At 35.7% G+C, this 24951-nt stretch overlaps 1 long non-coding RNA gene across 1 annotated transcript in view; it reads right to left on the bottom strand.

Moving 5' to 3' along the window:
- The window catches only part of LOC132201098 (uncharacterized), an 84681-nt gene that overhangs the window by 5417 nt on the left and 54313 nt on the right, over positions 1-24951 (bottom strand). The window contains exon 4 of the long non-coding RNA XR_009442235.1: positions 10540-10611. This is a non-coding gene — a long non-coding RNA (uncharacterized LOC132201098). The remainder of the gene's footprint in view (positions 1-10539; positions 10612-24951) is intronic.

Raw genomic sequence — 24951 nt, 5'->3', positions numbered from 1 at the left:
CGAAGTTGTTTTACTTTTCAATTAATCACATCTGCATCAGAAGTAATGATGTCAATTATTGTAATCAGCTTTTAAAAACATTATTGAATGATAAAGTGAAGTGTTTTTCTCTTATCATCTCTCATATCATTTAAATTTAAACCCACATCACACCAACGTACAACAAAAAGTCATATATCATTTTACAAAATTGTTTTCATCGCGTCGCCGGCGTGCTTCACCACACACAAAAAGCCCTCGCTCCATACAAAATAATTCCACGCGACGCTTCAGTCGAATTACATTATCATAATGTACTATATATAAAATGTAAGCAAGCTCGAACAAAACGTGTTGAATTCAAAAGCTGCCGGCACGTACGGCCAGAATCACGTTTAATTCTTTCCACCCCAAACATCCCTTTTCACCAGATTAATGAAGTCCAGTTTCCATTCCATCCACCCCTGTCAGCACGCGAGTTCGTCAATAATTGCGACCACTATTAGTGGACATTGCGCCGGAGGGGTGATTTGTTGCACCCCCTTTGGACGGACGTGTTGAGGCGAAAGAAGAGCTTCGTTTCCGGCTGCTCGAAACTGGTTCGGCTTAATTTTTTTGCTCTGTTTGAGCCGAGCGCAAATTGAAGTGAAATTTATGTGTGCCAGTTTATCCCTCCTTTATGGGGTGTGCGTTTATTTATTTATTTACGTGCGCGTCTGGAAGGGTCGGCGACGCTAGTTAAATTTCGCCCACTGCTCTCTCTCTCGGTTGCCGCCCGACTAATGAGCACTGAGACTCAAAGTTTGCTGCTTATTTGCTATTAGTTAGTGCGTCGTCCATCTTTTTGAGAGAGCACAGACGACTCCCGCGGGACCAACAAGCTTGCTTTATGTGATACGGTTGTATTAAAATGGAGAGCTACCCAAGCTGAAGGGACTTCTCGGAATTACAGTCCGACGCGACCCGTGGAGAGAATCCAATTTGCAGTTTTGGGTATTAACTTAAAATAAGACAAAAAACCTGTAATGATTTTTAATTCCAAGTGAAAAACTTTCAAATCCAGTTGATAATTAAATTAGAGTATTTGGTGTTCTCAGTTAAAGCAATTCAAATTGAACCTTTGGTCACTCCAGGTCATTCTTATGATTGCCATTACCAATTGAATGAACTGTGTATTTAGAACTAATAATATTCACTTAATTATATACATAGTCCACGAACCCAACTGAAAAGAAAAAACGCAACTTACTTTGATAAAGTGATATTGCACTGTTATTAAGACCTACATATTTAATAATTAAAATAGTTGCAACATAAATTAACAAAATAAATATGAATTGAAATCAAGTAGTTTGAAAAAAATAATAATCATATTTAAAAGAAAATTTAAATAAATAGTACATATTAAAATAAAATATATGTGATTATTTGCTGAATAAAAATATAAAAAAAGATAAAAAATTGTAAAATATATTGTAAATAATAAAAATAAACTATTTTATAAGAATGTAAACTTAAATAAGTTATGCATTAAAGCCTTAAATCATTTACAATTTTGAAGATTGTTTTTGCGCATTACTAAATTCCGAATTTATATAGTACTTAAAATCGCGATGCTGAGAATACGTTCTAAAGACTTGGTCCCCTCGGTACTTTACAACATGCACCTTTTCCTCATCAACCACTCTTGTATTAATATCTCGGAGGCATTTTCCGTCTTCGGGGCGCACAAACAGAGCATTCACTACAAGCGAATGGTTGGTTCGTCGGTCGTATTGAGGGACCCACCATGCATCATTATCGTAATAATATCCTTTTCGACTTCTTGTTTGTACATAAATTTACAACCAGCACCTGCATCGTTTCCCTTCTTCGTCTATTTCCAATTAATTTCAAGAAGCCCCTCCAACGCTATATAAGTACATTTACTTTTTTATATAACAAACGACCATATAGTGGTCGAAGGAGGGAAACTTGACGTACTTCCTGCCATGCCCTGCGTACGAGGGTGCGGTTTCAAGAGTCGAAGAAGAAAAAATAAAATGTTTGGTTTCTCCACTATTCAGCAGAGGAAGAAAAAACGATCGGTGAAAGTCTCTGCCTTATTAGGCGAATGTTCTCTTGACTGGTGAGCGCGAGTCCTTTGATCAGGCTAATTAGTTCACCATCGCCAGTTTGATTCCTCGCCAAACAGTCTCGCACCAACCTGATCGACACGAGTAGTCACTTAATTTCTTGTCCAAACAAACACCGACACCAGTAAGATTGTATTAATTGGTTCCAACAAGTTCAAATTTGATGTAATTTGCTTCCCAATTTAAAATAAAAATCCAAAAATTTTATAGTAATTTAGAAGTGTTTCTGTTTTTCTTTTTAGTCTCTTATTAATTTGTTTCAGTGAATTTTCTAATTCTTCATTTGATAATTTATTTTCTAGCAATGATAAATAAATATTTTCGCACTTGTAAAAATGAAAAAAGCCGCATTGATGCAATTTGAACTGCCGCCGTCGTTAATCTGATTCAGAATTTGAGAATATAAAAAGATTTTCTGAGATTTATAAACAAAAATCATTTTAGCCCTCAAATTGCCCTCCAATTGGAACAAAATTATTTCCTCTGAAAGACATATGAACAAAAAAGAACAAAATAAAATTAAAATTCTATTACTTTTACTTCTATAAAATTTGACCAAAAAAAGTGCTTCCTGAAAACGTTGAAATTAATATTTTTTTCTTGCTTGACTGGAGATTTTCGAACCTAAAATAATTTTTTTAAATATATCTTTTAGTTTGTCTTTTGTTTCATAATAATATGCAGCCACATAGGTCGGCAGTTATATTTCATAATATTCATTTAATTGTTTATTTGAAATTACCAAAAATTATTTTAGTAAATAAATAAATAAAATTTTGTGACAAGCTAAATATATATAATTGAAGTGGATGGAAAAAAATTAAGAGACCCTTAAAGCTGCTTTCATGTTAAGAAAAAGTTGATCAGGGGAGACTTATTTTTCTTTTCGCGTGCCCGCTTGGGCAAACCTGCCTTTCAGCCTCAAGAGCAGAGGGAAATAATTTTTATGTATACGCTATAATAAAAAATAAAAATAAAAGGGCGAAAATGAGCGAGCGGTCGAGCTGTGCGCGAGCCTCGAGGGAGATTGCGGGCAAAATAGCAGCGCAACGTCTGCTCTCTCGTTCCACTACCTTATCGCCGAGCAATATTCAGATTAAAACAGAATTTTCTTTCTGCGCTCGCAGCAGCTTCTCTCATTTTCATTCGGCTGAATGATTAAAAGCCCAGCAGCTCTGGTAAAACACTTAAAACGCATAACGCTGGCTGGGCTGTACGTGTAATTCTTTAGCCGGAGCAAACACACATTTTGTCCGAGGGCTGCACGTACAGCATTTGAAAGCAGGCAGGTATGAATATCATGTTTACTCAAACCCTGACAGAGCCGAGAGTAGTGGCCTTTATCAACATGCACGCGAGGCCAGACTTGATTATAAATTGATAAAGGCGCTCAATGGTGCAGGCTCTGCAAAGGATACACACTGGGCTGGAATTAAATACGTCTGCCGTAGTCATCATCTCGTGCAGCCCCGCGGGCGCCTTCAAAGAACCTTTTATTTTTAATTCGAGCTGACGGGACATCAGAGGGTAAACATACACTTTTTTCCAGAGTGCCCCTCTGCAGCCTACCCTGTTGACGACGGAGATTCGCATTCATCTTATATGTGAGAGAAGAGTGTAGATGATGTGTGACGAGAGAGAAAGAGCGGCATGTGTGTTTTTAACCTTTGAGAAACGACGAACAGAGAGAAAAGTGGGCACCCCACTGGAATTACCAACTTTGTTTAATGAGTTGGGAGTAAATTTTGCGAAATTCGTTTGATAATAAAAAATATCAATTGACACAGGTTTTATTAGTCAAAATTTAATTCTTCATAGTGGGCCAATATCGACTATTTTCGGGTTTGAGCAGCTAATTGATCATTAAAAATGTCTGGAAATGATTTTACTTGGATTATTGAATATCTGAAGCAAAAAATAGTTACATAACAAAAGTCAGGGAAAAACAAAAGAGGACAAAAAGTATAATGCACATTAAAGGCTCGCTGCAGCAAAAAACTTCATTTTCAATTTTCATCCAACTTTTAGTTTAACGTATTAAGTTAATCTGAAAATATTTAGCTAGTTCATGACGGTACATTTATCAACTAAAAAGATAAATAATTTTGAAATCAAGCAATATCTTTGATGTTCATTGTTTCGATATTAAGTCAATCAAAGCATGAGAAGAAAAAAAAATGACTCTTCAGGGTCCAACCCAAGTTAATAGATTGAAGCTGGGCTGATTTACAAAATATTTATAAATTCTAACTTTATTTAATCATAAATATCTAACCACTTTCACGTGAAATTATACTTGAACAAAATTAAATATTTAAAAAAATTAGCAAAAAAATTTAAAAAATATTTTATGTATTAATTTTTTTTTAAATCATCAAATGATATATAAATAAAAATAATTTTTATTTGTACTAAAATTACTTTATAATACTTTTGTTTAGCTAAAAGTATTTGTACTAATTTAAATTATCTTTGAATACTCAAATTAAGACAAAAAACAATAGGCACAAATCTGTATAGTACACATTTTTAAAAAAATTTAATAAATCTGCAAATATTCTAAACAACCAATAATCTCGATTTTGAGTATTTAAAATCTCAAATGCAAATTTTATTAAAGAACCCAACAAATATTTATAATAAAGTTGGATATTCTCTTATGTTTCTGCTCTGATTTTGAGTCGCCAGCTTATTAAACTTGACGATGCCACTCTTGGAGCAATTCAAGCGGAAGTTTTAAATTTGGCGAGTGCCTCCCCGATACAATATAAATTTATTAAGGGGAAAGGAAAGGGACACTACATCTCTTTTCTCGAGGCTTTCCTGCTCGCGTGTGCTGTCGGCAGCTCTTTATTCATCTCCGCGCATATTGTTATTATTATCATGATTCTCATACGGCCCGCTCTTCTTATATCTCTTTTCAAGAGGAAAATAATAATAACGTCGCTGCTGCCGTTGGAAAAAGGAGGAAAAATGCTACTGTTATATTGCCAAGCTGCTTCACGGGCCGTACTTTAGATATAATATTTTCTTCCTCATCGTTTCCTTGTCAACTCCACTGCCTGCTCTATCATCATAGAGAGAAGAGAAAGAGGGTGGTATGGCTGCAGAATTCTCTCTTTGGCTACAAGAAATCTCTCTCCGAGACGCCCACCCACTATTTGGACCAAATATATTCTCCTTCGCATTCTTCTTCTTCTTGTAAATCTGCACACACTTCAAAGGAAAATAACGTCAACCTGCGCGCCTTTTCTCGCTCCGCGACACATAAAATGTATCTCTCCTTCTTCTTCGCAAATCATTATTTGCCTGCTTGGCGCGGCCCTTGATCCCTCGCTCGTACCTTTCACGAATTTCCGATCAGCTTTTGTTATTGAGTGTGGGCGGACGATCACGATATTGCTCCAAAGATCAGCAGAAAAATTGTTATTTTTCCAGATTTTTTTTGTCTTCAAAACTATGAACATTTTGATTATAAAAAGCAAATTATGGACGTGCTGAAAATATTGCTTATACAAGTTGAATAAATAAAATTACAGCATCACAGCAATAATTTTTAAAAACAGATTTTTTTTCTTTCATTATTATTCACTGCGGTGGGTCAAGGCTTTTTGATCTCTAAATAATTGGAAGTTTTAGCTAATTCTTTGCTATTTTGGTGGATCCTTTTTGCCCAACAATTCAATGTTTCCTTACAAACTATCACGCTTTTCTTTCAATTTATTTTTTTTGTAAAAAAGTGACATACCAAAATATACACCTTATTAATTTGGTGCGTTTACTATTAAAACAATGAAAACGTTTTTTTTCCACAGCAGATTTATCAGCTGTTTGCTTCCGCTTAAGTTTTCATTGTTCTGAATTTTTATATATAAAAAATTATAGAAATCAATTTTTGCGTACATTAATCAATTTCTTACATTGAATATCATCGATTCTAATTGTAAGCATACATTAATTATTGTTCTTAACTCTCCAGGCTTAATTTCTTGCAAATATTAAGTCCACTGTCTTAATAAAACAAATGTTTTGTCACATTATTAAGAGAGCGTTTACCTCTCGTTTAATTTAAAACTCTTCTCGGAAAGGGCAGAGGTTTCGCGGCGCGTTTCGTTTCAAAGCGAGGGTGAACGCGCGGAATTCTCAAAAGCAAGCAAGAAAACGCCGGGCAAACACATAGCACTCGACGACGCTAAGCTCTTTTGCCGCCGCCGCCATAAATTCTGCATAACTAAATTAAATTGTGACTTATATAAGTGAAATAAGAAGCTTCCAGCAGTAATAAATTTTTGCTCGGGAAATGATATGTATAGCGTTTCGGGGGCGGCTTCGCTCTCTTCCAAAGAGAGGGTGCAGTTTATATTTCCGGGGAGGGTCGCGATCGGACGCCCGAGTGGCCAATGGCGCAGGGGTCGGCGCGTTTAATTGCGAGACTTTCGTTTCGTCCCGCCGAGCAAACCGAGGGTCCCGGAATTGCATTTTTAGGTGTCCGGCAGGCAGCGTGTTCTTTACGGCGGCTTTTACGGCGCTCCGGCGGCGTCTATTAAAGAGTTGATGAGAATTCCACTCGTTTCACGTGTGTGTGCAGCGCGACCCGCACCAGAGAGAGCAAATGACAATGGCCTGGAAATTAAACTAGTTTCATTGCTGCTTGCCTGCGACCCAAGGCGTAAAAGGGATAAAAAGGGCGAGGGAGACGAAGGCAAACGCCACACCAGAGCTCTCTTTGACCTGCTCTGCACATTTCGCTAAATTCCTGGATTATTTCTTTCACATTTCTGCATCAAGGTTGTACAAATTTGTCCTCTAAATAATGCATTTTCATAAAAATTAAAATCTTTGTATGTAGAAATAAAATATATAAAAAGCTTTATTTTTTGATCATCCTTACTGTATCCTTTAGTTTTTCTTTCTAAACAAATTCCTTAAACATATTCATATTTTCTTAATTGAGACCGAAGTGAATGATAACAATTAATAATTTATTATTAAAGTATATGCTCTGTCATTGTGTATTATTATAATATGAACCTGAAAAAATTCACCATGCTATGAAAAGAACTGAAATGAATATAAATTGTTTTTGTGGAGACTTGTGGAAGTGAGAAATCAGGCTGAACCGGATTTTGAACTTGTTTTATTTTATTAAAAAACAAACTGACAATGATGATTACTTTCTAAATTGATTGTAAGTTATGTTTAAAAATAAAAAGGATTTGCCCTAAATAAGAGTGAAGCAATAAACTCGGCTTGCGTAGTGGGAAATTAATTGTTAAGGCAGCTCTTTCATTTTTTAAGCTAATTTTCTAGTTTAAATATAAAAAAAAGGAAAATAAATATAATTCAACTACAGCTGTATAAAGTTCAGGGTGTTTACTCACCATGGAAATAGCAAAATTATAGCGCTAAACTAATAATAAAGAAGGGAATTTTAGTGACCTTAACGACAGAGACATATGCGGCTCAAATTTGCTGCCTGTTAATTGTTTTTGTTTAGAAATCACATATTTGTCCGAAAGAAAGTTCTTATTGTTTGAAAAATTTTATATTTTAATTCTTACGGTATTTTCAGCTTAAAGGTGAAGATTTTGATCTTCGATGTAGTCAAATCGGACTGTTCGATTGTTTCCGATTGTTTTACTCTCTGGAGTGAAATTTGATCTTTTATAAAATGGTGGTTATTTCTCTATTCCATAATTATCACGGCATTTTTTAATGCAGAGTGTGAGATTTTTAGCCCTTATTGATAAATCTGGCCGTTTTTTGAGACAGTCGTTAAAATAATCTTCCTCCAAAATATCTTCAAACCTTCCTTTTCAGAAAAACTAATTTTCAATTTGCTCAAAAAGAAAATTTTTCTGTAGTTTTTTTTTCAAAATAATTTTTTTAACTATAATTAGACAAACTATTATAAGTTTCCAATACTGCCAAGTCAGAAACAATAGCCAGAACAACTCCTCAACTAGGGAATATAAACAATCGGCTTTATTGCGCGGGGCAACGGCCCTAGCTCCATTATGAATATTAACCTCTCTCCAAGAGCAAGCATCCCCCATGTACGTGCGAGCATTTTAATTTAACTGATGCATAATAATTACTTGAAATGAGAAATCCTGATCTCGCCGTACACGCACGCCGAGCCACCAACTATAACCCGCGCGCACACCTAAAAGCCAAAGAGCTAGAGCTCGTCAAGCAGAAACAGCGAGAGTGGGATTAAAATCCCTCTCTGCACATCATTTCGCGCTAAAAATTAGCGCTGCTTCGAATTCATAAGAGTATCAAGTAACCTGCGCCATCCGAGATAACAACAAAGGGGTTTGCGAGAGCATCTCTCGCATGCGAGTTTGTATATTCCTGAGAGGATTTGAAACCTGCAGCGCCATTGGTCGCCTGCATAGATTTATCGAGAGCCAATGCAGCCCTCGTGCCCTTTCGTGCACCACTATTATTTTTGAAAAAGGAAAAAAGAGTGGCTCCACCCTCGCACACGTCAAAGGGCAGAGAGCGTTTTTCTCTCTCCCGCGAAAATCAATCAATCTTTCACTTTCTTTCTTTCTTTCTCTCTCTTCTCGCCATCATTCATTTTTTGCACGCCTGTCTGAGGGGAATAAAAATAACATTACAGCACGCCGGAGCGGTGCTCGTGGAAAATAAAACGCACTGACAGTGTGGCGGTGGTGAAAGAGCAGCTAGGCCCGCCGGGGCGCAAAAATGGAGAGACCATCAACGCGCGCCCATGGAAGCAGAGCGCCCACGCTCGTCGCCTTGGATTTGATTCGAAGAGAGGAGGAAAGATTGCAAAGCGATAAATAAAATTATTCTTATGAAATATAAAAATAGCATTTGATAATCAATGATAATACTTCTTCAACCTGTTGGAAAATTGAAAAATAAAAACATGAAACTGTTCGTTTCAAACAAACAGGGAAAAACATTTGGGGAGAATAAATAAGAAATGTTTTCAGAAATGAAAAATAATTTCAGCAATAATTGCGTTTGAGCCCGAGTGATACTTTTGACCCTGCAAATCGTTTCAAAAGATCAAATTTAGTTTATTTTCAATAGAAAAATTGAATATTTTGAAGAGAACTAATGAATTTTGGTTGAATTTTTAAAAGCAAATTAGTTTTCAGGAAATAATTCTTGAATTGAATTTTACTGGACTATTTTCCCAAAAATATGCAATAAAGCAATTATATAATTTCTAAGTTAAATTTATTAGAACAGTACGTTTCTTAGGTTCAAATACCTTTCACTAGTTACATTTATATAATGGCGTTAAGGGCAGGAACCTTTGAAAATAAAATAATAATAAATTAAAAAATTGTAGCATAGAAGTTCACAGTCGAGAGTTGGTCCATAATGTTTTGAATTAAAAGTCAGCTTATCCTTGATGGGGTTTTGTGATTTGTTTATTGTTTAAAAAAATTACCTGCTCTACAAAATGATATCGACAAGAATAAGTAAAAAAATCAGTGTTATTTAAAAAATATTTTCCATGAAATTATATTTTTTTCCTGAAAAATCATTAATTTGATGGGAAAATGTTTTTTTTTTAATACCGACTTTTTACTAATTATTGTCAAAATTTCACAGCTTCAGCCCGCAGCCAAAACATGTATAGAGCAGGATATTTTTTTCAACAATAAACGTCACACAAAACCCATCGAGGAAAAGCCAAGACTTAATTTGAATTCAAATCACCAATTTGTTATATTTTAAAATTTCTATCATTTTTATTTTCTACGGACTTGATCATACTGATTAATTTGCACAGCTGCGAATACACGAGGAGAAATGGTTGAAAATTCTAAATGTGTAAGGAGCATGTGTGTGATTCTCTCTCTTGTGGATGCGGAGAGCGTGTTGGAGAGAAACCCGATCACGATGAATAAGAAAGGGTTTCTCTCAATTAATTTCAGCTCGACGGCTATGACGACGACGACAACAAAACAGAGGCCGTTGAGAATAAGCAGGCCTTTGTTTGAAACTGATAAGTTGAAGGCTGCACGGTGCAGGCGACATCAAGAACCAACTAATGGCGCGGCCTTCGAGTCTCTCTCTTTTATCAAAACTCACATGCACACATGAGCAGAACTCTCGGCGATTCACCAGCAGAGTGAAAAGTGAGTAGGGATTCGTTCGAGCTCTCTTCGAAGACGTCAAAGAGCAAAAACGCGGTACATGCGACCCCTCAGCGTATGGTGAGATGAAATATTGTTGTTTTGTTATGAGGGTTAAATTTGTAAAGAAAAGCCATACGAGAGAGATGAGCGGCAGCACAAGGGGTGAAACTTTGAGGACAAAGGACCAAAACTTTCAGAATTAGTCCGGGGGTTTTCGTGGCAAACTTTGTAATTTCACTTTAAAATTAGAAAGAAAAAAAATGATAAAAATATTGAAAGAAAAATTTGGTGCTTACCTTTTGATTAAGTGGAGAGAGGGGAAAATGATCCAGGGCAGGCCTCCGTTTGCCCAATTTACCAATCACCGCCTGAAACACAAACAATAAATTATTATATAACTTTAATTAAAATCCATCTGTGATAATATGTAATCTGAAGTAAATATTATAGGTCAGATATTATTATTATTTTTTTATTTTTGTTAAGATATCTCCAAAATGCCTAACTTTATATAATATTTTTATGATTTTAATTTATTTTATTCATGCCGCTCCAGTGTATGTCAAAATTAAAAAAAATACTCAAAAGCACGCTGCTCTTCTAATAATTAAGCTTCCAAAAATTACCAGACAAATTGATTTGGGACACATTATTTAATAATTTATACATTGGTAATAAAGGTTAAAAATCCATGATACCGTGCGATGTAGATAATGAACCTTAAAAACATAATACAAAATTTAATTTTAAAATCTATTGTAAAGAAATAAAAATAATTAAAAAATTTTTTAAAAATAAAATTGATGAAACAAATTTATATTTAATAAGATAAACAAAATAATTTTTAAGTTTGTCAATAATTTTTGTAAGAACTACTTGAAAGGCGTCATGAAGGGGCAACGTGTGGTGTTGAAATCGCCAGCGTGTCTAGTGCCGAGCTGCTTTTATTGGCGGACACTGCCGGCCAACCAACCCCTGTTTGTTGCAAGCACGCACCCCTATATGTGACGGCGAGGGTGGCGGCCGGCCAGCGGAAGCAGCACGTGTGACCAGGTGTAGGACTGACCCTAATCGCTACTAAACGCCCGCTCGCCGAAGTGACCTTTGAGGTCACCGTGCAAGCTGATACAAACCTGTATTACACCCCTTTTCAACACTCATACACGAGGGGATGACACCGTTTGCATCAAAAGGAAGCCAAGGAGGCTTCCAAAAAGATGAATTTTTAATAAATTTTATAATTTAAAATAAAATTTTAAGAATATTTAACCAAAAATTTCAAGCTGTTTGAAATTTCAGATAAATATAATAATTTTCTTTTACAATAATAATATTTAATTTAAGTTTTTGGACATTTTTTACATCCTTATTCATTCCCTTGGAAATTGAAATGAAATATGAGCTGCTAAACGCGTGTTAGACAATATTTTGGTCACTCTCATTCGGTTTTATTTCACCGAGGTTTTGTTACTAATTTTTTTTTTATTCAATTCCTATTCATCGGCGCCAACCGAGTGTGTGAATTTGAATAAAAACATGACATAAATTTAATACATTCACGGTGCATTGGGCAGGAAATCCTCGACGCACGCGAAATTAACAATTTTTCTTTTCAGAAAGACGCGTCGCGGCAGTTTATTTACGGGCGTGTTTATGTTTTCAATGTAAACGTTGGGGCAAAATAATTACGCCGAAGAATGCCCGCGAGCTGCAGAGAGAGAGACGCCGAGTTTGCTCATTTTAATTAAACTGGCATACATTTATATATCACCAGCGGAGCAGACGCCGACGATTATTACTTAATTTGAAAAGCATCAATTTTCGCGTTAAATCAGCTTCTGCCTGAGTGGCTGCTGTAATGAGACATGGAGCTGCGCTGTTTCTTCGCACGCTCTGCTTGCCTTTGAATCCAATTAAAGTCGCTCGCGCTCTCTCCGCCGGCTCAATCCTTTCTTTATTTGCAGTCAAACAGCAAAACGCCCCTTGCCTGTACGGCGAAATTTCAACTTATTTCCATTTTATTGTGTGAGACCGTGTATGTAAAATATACATATACACCCTGTGTGCGACGGTGGCGTTTTGTCGTGCAGCTTTTTCCGTCAAGCGCACTTGATTTGGACTCGACGACGCCGCGCATGCATATCCATATTAGCCTCTTTTCACGAATTTATGCCCGCGCACGACGCTCTCCTCCTCGAGTTTGCAGAAAAATCACCCGTTTGAATATTAATTACGAGAGTAGAAAACGTATTACTTGCAGAAATCACAAATTTTAATTTTCCAAAAAAAAAAACAGAAGAAAAGGCATAATCTATTAAAATTTAGATGCTTTGCACGTAAAATAACATTTATTTTATTATTAAAACTATAATTTTGGATTTATTGAACATTTATATTTATGTAATAAATTAAGTTAATTATACATATATTTTGATTATTTTTACTTATATTCTGTAAACTAACAATTATTAAGATTTATAGCATATATTGCATTCTAAAAATTATCATTCATTAAAATTAGTTATTGGTTATTGTAATATTATATTTGGTACTTGCTGCAAGTAACTAAATTATCAACAGCATTGACATTGGATTGATGTTCAACTTAGTGCTCTACTATTAAATTACAATTAAAGTAATAAATTTCTTGAATCACAAAAATGTACTCCTTATTGATCAAATAAAAAAAAATTATTATGTTTAATTAAAATTCAGTCTCCAGACTAAGAAAAACTTATACCATCTTATTCAGTTGAAATAAAATCATCAGTTTTTTACCTTTGTTTTGGTAAATTAAATTTATAATTTTGTGTGGGAAATTATTCATTGAGAAATTTAGCAGTTTTTTTTTTCAAAGCTTATTTTTCTATTCTATGAAAATTCCGCAACCTCCTCTGGGATTTCCTTGCCTATGTAACAAAGCCAATTTGATCCGGCCTGTGCCACGTGACAAGCATCATTTGTTTTCTTTTCTCATTTTCTCCCTGCAAAGATTTAATTTGCCGAAATGAAGAAGCATGTTGTCGTCATCCTGCAACACCCCAATTCAGAGCGTCAATCACGCTCCATCTCGTGCCTTGTTTTTTGACAAATTGAAATTTTTATTTGCCTCGAAAACGGTCTCGAGACGCGCAACGTCTTTCTTCTCCTCTCAAATTTTATACACACGCGAGATCTGGAGAAACGTAACGTATTTTTAAAGCAAAACCTGCTGAACTTTTAATGACGTTACGAGAGGAGAAAGTGGAGTGAAAGAGTGCGCGCGGCGGCGGCGCGCTGAAAAATGTATAAAAGGATCCGCGACCTCCGACAACGCGGAAGACAAAACTTTTTCGCCTTATTGTCTTCATTTCGGCGCGCGCGTTCCTCTCTCTCTTGCACGTTTTGTGGCGCGAGAGAATTTTTAATGCGATTACGTCATCAGCGCCTCTTAACGGCGGCGTCAATTAGAGCAAAAAGAGAAGAAGACGAAGATGTTGGTGAAGGCGGCGGCGTTTATAAGAAAAAGAGAGGAAAGTAGGCGAGAGAGTGAGAGTTTGTCGAGCTCGCGGCAAAGCAAATTGCCTTGTTGCTGCCACGGGCACTTTCATTCAAAATTAAATCAAGGCTACGCATACCTTAATTTAATGTAAAGTGTAAGTAACGATCTGGAAAAAAATGGAATTTGAAATATAAATAATTTGTGTATAATAATGAGAATTTATTAATTTCATTGACATTATGTAAATAATTTCTTGTTTGATTTAATTAATTGAAAAGGGTATTTTTAATGTTTTAAAGCAAATTTTCTTTCTGGAATTGTTGCAACCAGTTAAAAATTAAAAATTATCTTTTGTATTTGTTAAAGGGTATAAAACCAAAATAATTTATACAAAGTTGCTCTATTTAATTAATGTTAAATCAAAAATACCATTTTTTTTCTCTGTTTAAATAATGTTCTGACTATTTGCCTTACAATTAAATAAAAATGTATAATTTCTCCAGTCATATCTAATTTGAAAATTTCATAACATTGCAACAAATTTGCTTTTTGTGAAAATTTAAATAAAAGTATCAAACATTTTCCAAAACCATGAATAATTTGGAATTTTGGAGTGTTATATTTTGCTGAATATCGCAATGGAAATGCACAGTGTGGAATGCAAGCATTAGTTTTAAAACCAGGTGGCAATTACAACTTGCGCAGGCACAATTATTTTAAGCCGAGGCAGGAATTCCTTTTGTGGCACCGCAGCTCAGCAGTCTGGCGCATTCATTCATTTTCATTCTTGTGTGAGAGGAGAGACGGTTCGCTCTCATTGTCTGCTTGGACGGTCTCTCTACTTTGCTGGGTGTGCGGCTAAATTGCCGGTTCGCAGCCCATAGGCGAGAGAACTAGACTTTGGTCCTCATTTAACTTGAATCGGAGCCTCTTATTGCCAAGTTAGTTTGTCAGTTACTTCTTCCAAACTCGGCCTCGCTTTAAATGACAATGCGCGGCGCGAGGGCCAAACAGCCGAGATGGCACCCATACATAACGAAACTGCCGGCGCTGCAACACGCCAGCAGCCAAAGGCATGAAATTCTATTATATTCCGGGGCTCGTTCTCTTCTCTGGTCGGTAGTTAACCAACTTCGGAATAAATAGCCCCTAAGACCATTGAAACAATGGAACGTCACTCGCACAGACTGCCTATAAATAAAGAACGGGGCCTGCTCTCCTCTCTCTCCTCTTTTCCACCCAGCGCCATTGAATATTAAAATGGTGGACCGGATAATGTGTTTGAATGGATCGTTAAAACGTTCGGCGGGTCACGCAGCTTCAAATCGGTGCGGCGAGTGCGGAAGAGCTGAAAAAGCAGCTCCAAACTTTGGGCTCGGAAACACGAGTAGGCAACCTGCTTTTCGACCCGTTGGCGCGGGTTGCATAACTATTTAAATCTTTCCACTCGCACAAGAATTAAAGTTCATTAAAAATAGAAAGAAAAAATGTTTTAAAGTCTTATATGAAGTTGAATTATTCGATGGCAAAGTTCAGTTGTTTGCTTTCATAATTTTTTCAAAAGTCAAAAATGGTATAAATCGTACAAATTTATGAGCAAAAATTATTTATTGCAATAATACAGAACAGTAGAATTTTATAGGATTGATATTATTTGCTACATACTTTACTTTCTTGCTTCAAATTTGCATGCTTTGCTCAGGGTACTCTATTATTATTTTTTTTAAATTTAAACATTTGTTGTTTCATTAAATATTCAGATTTAATATTTCCTAATAAAATTCACCCTTTTAAATCCATTTGGCAATTTCCACGTATAGCATTTTAACATTTTAATTGTAAAATTCTCTGTTTGTTTATGCATTAATTATCTGCCGGAAACAAAAGTTCGATCCGCCTTCAACTCCACCCCGTAGTGATATGAGACGCTTTTGTGTTGCATGCGAGCGGCAACAAAAGCTGGTGTCGCGCGAGAGAAAGAGAGAGATGCACTTGATCCAGCATCAGCGTCACGTTCTGCTGCACAACAATGTGCTCGCGAAATAAAAGTGCGGGTTAGTTTTGACACCTCTGGCGAAGAGTGCGCGCCGGCACAGCACAATGTCCGCATTGTCCCATCCGATCTCGCCACCGCCGCCGCCGCTTCTTCGATTGCTGCACACACAGGCAGTGCCGGCTTTTTAATCAATGTGCCCACACAATCCGCTCGAAATGAGGGACGAGAGGGTTGTCACTGCCAACAATGTACGGACGACGAGCTGGCAGCCCCAGCAGCCAGCAGGGCTGCTGCTGATTTTATTTATCTCGTCTTGTTAAACCAGCAGCGCGGGCTGCGGCACTCTGACGACTTCGCCAATCCTATTGTGCAGTGCGACGGCGAAAATTTCATTTCCTCAATTTAAAGACGAGCGGTCCTTTGCTTTGCTGGAATGCTATAGGTGCTTTTCAATTGGGACTCCAAAGGAAATTTTAAAATTGTGTAGTTTTAAATAATGCAAATAACGTTTTTTAATTTGTCTCTGTATCCTAATCTATTGTTTAAATAACATTCAAAATTCTGCATTCTTTTAACTTTTCGAAGTTTTCGCCTTCTGATAGGATAGTCAAACTGGAAAAAAGAGCATAAATATTTTTCACTGTAATTGATTATTGAAGCATAAAAAGTTTGGTAAAAATTTCTGGTATAAAATTTATTATTTCATCAAGAAATGACAATTCTTGGTTACTCTCCAAATATTTTATGTTTCTCATTTGAAAAAATTGTGTCTGTCAATCCTTCTTTTAATTGTGCTGACTTAAATATGGCTGTGTGGGATGGGATTTTAAGATTCGGATAAACTATCGAATTAAATCAAGTTAATGATGAAGCAAATAAAGTCCCTAAAAAGCAGCCTGCAATCTGCAGGTACTTAAAATAACTGAAGAACCTAATTATGATTTCTATTATCCAATATTAAATACTTGCAATAAGTCGAGGAAGTAATGGGGAGAGGGGGGTATTTCACCCATTATTACACCATGTCAATTATTCCATGATATCCATTTATGGTTTTACTTTTTATTCATATTAATCTAAACCGTTTTTTTAGACTCTCTTCTTTAAGTTACTTCAGTCTGAAGTGAATTTGGAAATTAAGTTTTGATCAATAGAATGAAAATATTATGAAATGAAAAATTATAAAAACGCCAAGAAGTAATGAATATTTTTGAACTTAGATTTTTTTATAAATAAGACCAATGCCTATGTGAATACTCATTGTCAGAGCTTAAATACATAGAGAAAAAAATTAAATAATATAAAAAATCTGGTAATACTTCAGCTTTTCCTGCCTAAGAAAATACGCGAAACTAAAAATTTTTAAAATATAAAATTGATTTAAATACATGAAAATATTTGTATATCCTTTTATTCAATTTTAAAAGGAATAAAACTTAAAGTTATAATATATCAATAAAATTTTATTTAATTTTAGCTTTTACAAATTTAAACATTTACTTATTCCAACCCGGCGGCTTATACAATGTTTTGAGAAATGGTTGCTACCGCGTATATGTATATTAATACATGTGTATAATGGGGGAAAATGGAGCGTAACACCACATCAAAACAGACGGGCGCACGTACATAGATGTGTAGATTCCGACAACGGCGCTGCCTGCTCTCTGCTAATAATATCAAAACATCATCATAAAACATATTATACACTTGAATGCTGCGCAAACTTGGTTGCTTTTGAACGTGGCGTGCCCTTTGGTCTGCCGACCGACAAAGCCAGGGAGAGCATGGTCGGCTTGGTCCTAATAACTGCAGGCTTCGCCGGCACGATGTCCACACATAAAGGCATCAAAAGCGGCGCTAGCGAGAGAGGGCTCGGAGCGAAGGGAAAGGACAGACCCTTGGTAAACACTTGTTTTAATTGAAGCAAGCAAGCCCGGTCAGAAGATGACGAGCCAGGGCCGACGCGGACCAAACTTTTGCCCGACTCTCTCTTTGTGCCTCAACTTTGCGCACTACAATTCTCCTCGCCCCGACAAACCACCAGAACTTCCTCGCTAGGCAGCCAGTTTGTACATAAAGAGTTTCTTGTACTGTCGGCGTGGCCTGGACTCTTTGAGCAGCGCACAACCCTTTGAATGTAAAAGGTATTGTGTTAATTGTGTGTATTATTGCCAGCGCCTCTCTTTGGCTTTCAACTGCATAGAAACCGAACAGATGCGTGTACAATTACAAGATTGCGGTGTTACAGGAATCGACATTGGTAGGAATCGGTGCAATTTATTATCAGGTTTTTGATCAAGAAATTAAGATTGAAGAGTGAGATATACTTTAAATATTTTGATTAATAATTAAAAATATAATACATTTATAGTTTTTTTTTAGTTATAAATTTATTTAAAGCATATTAAGCCATTTATTATTTAATTTTATATTTTATATCAGAAATACTTGCACATCAACACATTATTATCAGCAAATATTTATTATAAATATTATAATTTTTTACCTAATTTAAATATAATATTTTTCAAGCTGGGAAGGCATTAAATTAAATTCTCTCCGGAAAATGAATTTCCATGAAATGCACTCTAAACGTTGTAATATATTTAATTGATGATATGGTTAAGATAAAATTAAAATTAAATAAAAAACTGCAGGATCTTTGCTCTACATGTCCTCCCATACAAAATAGGCTAATCAAAATCTATAAGCTTGGAGTGCAGAGACAACGATTCAAATTAAATTCTTCTAAAATACAATATCACGTTAAGGACTCCTTATTGACATAGTCAAATCAAGTCTTTACAACAATGGTTTGCTAAATTCCCAATAATTGCCAAAAATGATTTCTATTGTTGTAAAGACTTGATTTGACTATGTCAATAAGGAGTCCTTAAAAACCCCCTTCACAAATAATTTCTTCCTTTAAAAAATAGTAACATTATACTTGAAAAATATTATCAAAATTCGTCAAATTGTACAAAAATAAACTAATTACAATTGCTATCTTCTAAATATATACACAAAAAATATGATTTTATCAGTAATCCAGAGAAGAAATTTGACCACAAACGTATAACAGATAATTTTAAAGCAAGAATTATAATAAGAAAACTATTCTATTTTCTGAAAAATTTGCCGTCTGTCAAAACACCATTAAGCCTAAAAAATGCCAGCAAATAGTCAAAAAAAATTGTAAATCACACCGCATAATTCAGATTAACGATATAGTAATTAATGCAGTACTAATCAGTGAACACAAGAACAAAATTGCATTTTCAGCAGGTGCCCTTTGCAGCAACTTGAACAGGTCGCGATAAGATCTGCACGATTTCAGGGGGCGATACGGCACTTAATTAAACTCATGACTCGGTTCAACTGCTTGATTGTTAAATGGAATAATAATTTTAGCAGCAGCAGAAGAAGAGTGTTTGGCTCGAGGGCTGGCGAGAATAAATTCATCTCTCTCTTGTGGAAGCGGCAGGGCAGAGAGATATTATCGTGCTCATACAAAATTCTATTATGATGCCCCTGCTGCCGCTTATCTGGCGGCGCGTATACGTAAGAGCAGAAAGGGTTGCAGGTCCGCGCATGAAATAATAAGTAAGGTTATAAATAGAATGGCGCAGCATCATTTAATATGGCTGACCAGCACAAAAGCAGCGCGAGGGGTGCCGACGACGATGAGATGAAAAATAAATTTCACTGTTTACCCTCGGCTAGCGCGGGGGTGGACGGGGGCGCATGCGTTCCGCCCTTTGGTGTCCGTGCCGCAGCCACTGCAGAGGCGTAAGGGCCATTGAAGGGACCGGCCCGAAGATGAAAGGGGTGGAAAAAGGAGGGTCCGTTGATCCTTGTCGGGCTTAAATTAGTGCGAGAGAGAGAGAGAAAGCCTGCCTGCCTGCTCTCGCACTTTTCCACAGAGAACAATGGTCCGCGCCGCTCGCCGGGGGATCTCTCTTCTCTCCGCCGTCGCACCAAACACTTTCATCTCTCCAAATTTGCCTCGCAATCTATTTTGTAATATGAAGTTCGCCGAAGACCAATTTTGGCTCGCCACTTGAGTGGTTTTCTTGGAAATAAGCAAGAATGTGAATTTCCAAGAGATGGTACTTTTTTATAAAAGTAATCATTTCGAGTGACTTCTGTGAGAAAATGTTTTAATTACAAATTTTTTTGCACATGTGATTTACTTTGATTGATTTGAGTGATTTATTTTATAAATTGGAGACAAAATTCTCACTTTTTTAAATTAAAGTTATTTTTGAGCAATAAAGTATTGGAAAATTAGTATTTCTTGCTATTAATTATTTGTACAAAATTTATAAAATAGAAAAAAATTAGATTTTTTTGGAAATTTGAATTTTTTCATTCTTTGAAGTATAATAAAAAAATCTGGTTAGTCCAATTCCCTCTTCCGTAGCTTCTAGAAAGAGTGGAGATTTTAAAATAAGTGGATAATATTTAATTATTAATTTGAGTTTTATAAAAAAATTACAATTTGCACCAAACGTTAGATTAATTTGTATCAATGGAATTAAGACTATAATTTTCTAAAAATTGTGCTCAATATTTGTATTTAAAATAATAAATATCATAAATTTTTATAATTTGAACTAAAAAAACAATAAAAAATTTTACTATTAAAATATTTCTCTTCCCCCTCCATCTTTAAAGGCTTATTTCAATGTATACAGGCAAAATTATAAAATATTAATTGAAAAAAGATCTAATCAAACCATAGGAATAGAAACATAATTTTCCAAGAATAAATTTTAACTAATATTAAAAAAGAAATAAATTCCCAAATATCTCAGTAATACAGCTCCTTAAATAAATTTCATTGATAATTTAAAATTATTAACAACTTTCTACAAGTCGCCTGTGAATTGCACTAACAATAAGAAATTTTTGAAAATTTTTATAAATTGGGACAAGCATTTTATATTTTATCACTTCTACGAAGCTCTCTGGCAACATTTTATCTTGTTCCTCCTCTCGGCCCTTATTCTGGAAACGTGCGTCTTTCTTTCTTTCTTTTCTCTCTCCACTCTTTTTTGCCGTCGTCGTCGTCGTCGTTGTTATGCAGGTGAATCAATCTATAATACACGCGCCGCGCGACGACGTATTTTTAATATCGCCCCTGCTTTCCTTCCCCCGAACCCACTCGCTTCTTTTTTGCATAAGCTGCTGCCGCGGTGGGCGCGTTGGCTGCTGATAAAAGAAAGAAAAAAACTCGGCGCCCAGGTATTAGAGTGCATATAACGATGGAGAGAGAGTAATATTCAGCCTTGTGTTGTCTCATAACGCATGAGTTGCCGCAGCCTCCGCCGCCGCCTGGCCCTCTCAACAACGCGGCTCAAGGGAGACTATTTCTTTTTCAACGCCGCTTTTTTCTGAACCAATCCGTAGAATAGAAGAAATTTTATATTAATTTTATGTTCATTAAAATTTTTTTTTAAAAAAATGTAAACTAGCGATTTGACTAAAAATTAGTTTATTAATATGAATTGTTTTTTTTTCTCTTGTAAAATTTAAAACAAATTTATTTTTAAATTTTTATTTGATGATTTTTTTGTTTATTAATTGAACAAATTAAACAGCTTTTAACAAATAGATATATTTTTGATATATCATTAAAAGTTTATAACTTTGTACGAGCATCTTTGCAGCATAATCATTGAAAATTTGAAATCTTTCTATCTTATTACTTGTTATCTTCCCAGGAGTTTTTGATCTATAAAAAAGAATTAATGACAAAAATATTTAATTCATTTCTCGATTTCTCTTTTTGTAATGTCCTCACATTTGCAATCAAAATTAAGTGCACATAGCCAGATTAGTTTTGAGCAAATAAATATTATCGCATCTTCGCGTAAAAGCGCCCAGAGCATCTCAGCTGTTTAGTGACGCCGAAGCAAAATTACTTTCGCATTAATAAGTTGGCGCGCGCGAGGATCGAGGGACCATTCAATCCTTTCTGCCTCTCTCTGCAGCAGCACCGGTCTCGTGTGGTTTGGCGAATGCGAGATAATTATGTCAGGTAGGCAAGAAATTTGGCAGTCATTAATCTTCATTCGGGCGAGGCTTGCGTCGCGTCTTATTAAGTCGTGTTTGCGCCGTCAACTGACGCGTGTATGCGCGGCATGTGAATAACGCGATGCGTATGTTGCTTTAAGGTTTCGAGAGATTGAAGAAGTTTCAAACTTTTACATTACTAAAAACAGGTAAATTTTAAGAAGAAATTTGGATTGATGCAGAAAATAATTTCTTTCTTTACAGTTATGATACTCGATAAATATTATTGACGCTCCTAATTTAGAAAAAAAAATATTTTGATAAAAATCCTATATAAATTTTGAATATTTTTTCATTAAATAAAATGTTTGGCACTACTTAAACATTGGCAATTATTATGTTGGCACATTTGATGTGTAAATTACTGCTTATTTGTGTAAATTGATGTTAATTAATCAGAAAAAAATTTTCGTTTGTGAATCTCAATTTTTGAGTCTCACACTGACGTATAGCTTAATATAAGACTCTTTGTTACTTTGTCTGATATGATACTCTTTGTGTTGTTATTTTTTAGTAAAATAGTTAACATAATTATTAAACCGTTAATAAGATTTTTTATTTATTGAAGTTACTTTTTTATTTAAGTAAATTAATTAAATTTTTTATAATTCAGCAAAAATATTAATTTTTTTTGCATTTATAAAACTCTACTTCATTTAGTTTTTGGCAATAGTTTTATTAGATCTATATTTAAAATTAGTTTTTTTAAAAGTTATTTATAATTATTATCTATTCACCAATTTTGTAAATAAATTTTTTGTAAATAAAGATTCAGCCCCAATATCGTTGTCATGGTTATTATAGACTTGATAATATTAGATTCATTATAATGTAATGTTACCTACTGGCTATTGGCGGTATTGATTAAAAAGAATCCATTAAGGAAACAAGATTAAAGCTTATACTTCAAGGATTTGCGAAATAACTGCATGAGTAATAATGGCGTATTGTAGAAATAGAAATTTATACTAAATTTAGTTGATGTCTATTTTAGTTAAAATTACAGTTATTTCATTGAAAAAAGTAGTAAAAAGTAACAAATGAATTATATTGCCATTAGAATAATTTAATTTAATTGGAATTAAAAATTATTACCATTGCTGCTGTTACTAGCCGATATATTTTAATTTGATTGTGAGACGCGGATTATTTGGCACAATCACTTAGCAAAAGCATACAAAATAAAAAAATACTCCATCTACCTCAATGAGCCTCAGCCGATTAAAAAAATTATAAATTGAGGCGAATTGAGGAAAAAAAACATGAATGGTTAAATTGTATAATTTTCTGTGCGGTTTATGAAAAAGCACCCCTCTGCGAGTTCACGCTTTCGCCGCGAGGCAGCACCACCAGTCGAACAACCCCTGGTGTGCCGCCGAGAGCACCCCTAACGCGACCAGCCATTCACCCACTCGTGCGGCGGTCACCCCCGTGTGTGCAGCCGAGTCGGCGCGCAAACCAATCTAAAAAAGCGAAAAAGAAAAAATGATGGAAAGCTGCGTGAGAGAGACGGACAGGAAACAGGTTTGGCCATTTTTTATGACAAATGACCGGTACGAGCAAAAGTAATGGCCGCGGGGTGAAAAAGTGCAGCTGCTGAGGGTCCAAAAACTTGTTTTCCCGAACCGGAGTTTTTTTGCCTCTCACACAGAAATCCGAGACCGATTCGAAACCAGCCAACTGCCGGACTAATTAAATTAATTGCTGCGCAGCTTCTCTTATTATATACTTTTTGCTTCCGCTAACATTTGGCGAAGTGATTGACTAATTAAATAATTAATTAATCAAGTAAGTCGGCGAAGATGAAAAAGATTGAAGTTCTCTTTTTTTTCGATCTGGGCAAAACAAAAGCCGACGACGCCGCACTCGTTCGCGGGAATAATTGGTCAGCAGCCATACTGCTTTCTGCTTCCGTCGTCGTCGTCGTCTCTCGGCGAGAGTATAATAAAGCAAATGGATTTTTAGTAATTAAAATACACGTGCATGTGTCACGGAGCGAAAGAGTGGCGCATCGGCTCTCTCTCTCTCCAGGGCTGTTTTTTTTTCATCCCTCTCTCTCCCTCTGGTTATTTTCTCCCCTGCAATATGCAAATGAATCTTCGCAGGGTGGGTGCCGCTCCGGTCAGAAATATCGCGTCGGGGGTGGCTTGGTTAGAATTTAAGGCACACACAAAAGTATATATAAGTTTGAGAGAGAGAGAGGGTCCATTCGCACTCGCCGCCGCCCGAGAGAGAGCGCCGGCCGGGAAAATCAATAAGGCCGCCGCGAGAGAGCGAGAGAGTAAAAAGGCCGTTCTGCCGTACTAGCCAGCAGGGGTAGTAGCCAATTAAAGCTTGCATTTTAAGCTGCTCCGTTCGGACGCTGCGAGCGGCAGGGGTGGCGGTCGGTGCGGAGGGCGCCTGCTGCTGCTGCTGCAACCCGCCGTACACACACAGCCTTTTTCTGCTTTCTCTCTCTCTCACACAAAAAAAAACTTGGCTAACTAATGGCTTCGCTCGCTCGCCAGCCAGCGTGTTGACGAATAAATTACGCACTGGCTATTCATCCATTTTTATTAAATTGCTAATCCGCGCGTCGCCGATAAATCTCTCTCTGGCCGCCGCCGCCGCGCTAATGGTTTTTTCTTTCCAAACAAGCACAGCCGCTGTAGCCCAGCTGTTTTGACTATTGCATTTAAGTTTCAATAAACAGCCTAAACTAATTTAAAAAAAAGAATAAATAATACAAAAAGACACTTCATTAAATTTACCAGTTGGAACAAGACAATTAGGCGTTTTCAATTCTGAAATTGCAAATTCCAATTTTGCAAACAATAAAGAATATAAATTATTTAAATTTTTCACTAAATCTAATTTATTTTTTAGTTGTTGAAAAATAGTGCTTTTTTACATAAAATAGATATTTTTTAATTAGACTCTAAATTAGACCTTGTTAAACAAACAGCTCAAAAGGTTAAATATATTTTAAACCAAAAGAAAAATCAAACAATGCCAGAAGTCAAACAGTATTTTTTAAGTGATTTTAAGTTCAAACAATTCTTTCAAAATATTCCTACAATTCAATTCTAGTTTTACACCTTCCTAAAATAACCTACTTTTAATAAATTTAAAAGCTTTTAAATAAATCCATAAAATCAAAACTGTAGTCGG

Source organism: Neocloeon triangulifer, unplaced genomic scaffold (genome assembly GCF_031216515.1).
Source record: "Neocloeon triangulifer isolate White Clay Creek 2 clone unplaced genomic scaffold, ASM3121651v1 ptg000014l, whole genome shotgun sequence".
In the NCBI taxonomy this organism is placed as follows: domain Eukaryota; kingdom Metazoa; phylum Arthropoda; class Insecta; order Ephemeroptera; family Baetidae; genus Neocloeon; species Neocloeon triangulifer.
This window is presented reverse-complemented; position numbering and strand designations above follow the sequence as displayed.